The sequence below is a fragment of the Condylura cristata genome, unplaced genomic scaffold (assembly GCF_000260355.1).
Source record: "Condylura cristata isolate star-nosed mole 26May11 unplaced genomic scaffold, ConCri1.0 scaffold00029, whole genome shotgun sequence".
Taxonomy (NCBI): Eukaryota; Metazoa; Chordata; class Mammalia; order Eulipotyphla; family Talpidae; genus Condylura; species Condylura cristata.
Genome location: NW_004567130.1, coordinates 18,780,807 through 18,782,122, shown reverse-complemented (window position 1 = coordinate 18,782,122; position 1,316 = coordinate 18,780,807).

Sequence of the window (1,316 nt, the reverse complement as noted above, 5' to 3'; positions counted from 1 at the left end):
CACCTCAGCAGGGACAGTGATGAATTGGTACTTCTTTATATTTTACAAATTCAACCCAGAAAGTTTAAGGTCACGCAACCTTATCTCACACTGAAAAGGTTCGTGGGTCTCTCTCAGTCAGAGCCAAGGCGATGGGCATGGCGCGGTGCATGACCAGCACAGGCGGACGGCTGGACTACTACGGGCCAGCCTCGGGTACGCCGGCTGGAGTTTTGTTCTCGGCCATTAGGACGGAGCCAGCCTTTCCCGCGGGTCTTCAGCCCAAACTGCAGTCTCCCACTGACTGCTGAGGGCTGCACAAGTTTCTGAACCAGAGAGAGTCAAGGGGAGAAGCTAGATGCCTATGCGATAAGGATTTTTATTTTTGCAAGCTAAAATTATTCTTGTGTAAAGTTCCCATTTCAACAAATCTTACTTTTGGTGACATGTAAGTGATTTAGTGCCCTTTTCTGCCGTCGTGGTTATAATTACATTTGAAAGCCATCAACGCTCTCTGATTTTAAAAAACAGTTTTATTGGCTCATAAAACTCCCCCGTGGCCGGTGCACGGTTCGTGACCTTGAGCTACGTGCCTAGCGGTGCAGCGGTCACCCGAACTCCTGGCTACAGTGTTGGTTTGCAGTGTTTCTTTTCCTTCTTTACATGCTAAAAGGAGCATTTACTAGGAGAAGGGGAGAGAGAGGTCCGCACAGCCACAGGTGTGTGGGGGAGCTCTGCAGATTCCAACTAGGGTGCCCTGGTGGGTGAGTCACACCAGCCTCCGGGGGGACCCTCCCGACAGGTGCGTCCCCTGGCAAGGGGAGGCGTTGCACAGGCGCCATTTTCCTCACTCCCGGCACACAGTGTTGCCTGGCTCAGACTCCCAGCAGAGAGAAAGCCGCTGAGGAGGCCAGACATTGGAATGTAGCAGCGCCGGGCCCCCTCTTGAGGAAAGAAAATACTACTACACGTGAAAGAGGCACTAGAGTGAACGCTCGTTAAGAACAGCAAAGTGGTGTGTTAAGACGCTGACTGGAATTGTGAACAGCAATGTCTTAAGACGCTGACTGGAATTGTGAGCCCCGAGGCCAGGACAGTGGAAGGCTCCCGCCGCGTCTGAGGCGCTCCACACCTCCCTTCACACTCTGAGCCGTAACCTGGCTCTGCAGTGTCCTTCTCTGCGGCCTCAGAAAGGTAACAGCTTCTCTGGCAGGATTGCTCAAATCCTGCTTTTAATCAGTGCATGCGGGAAGTTTGAGTTCCACAAGTCACTGCTGTAGATCTAACGATTGTTGTCAGCTGGGGAACTTCTATGAACTTCCCTTCACTTATGCTTC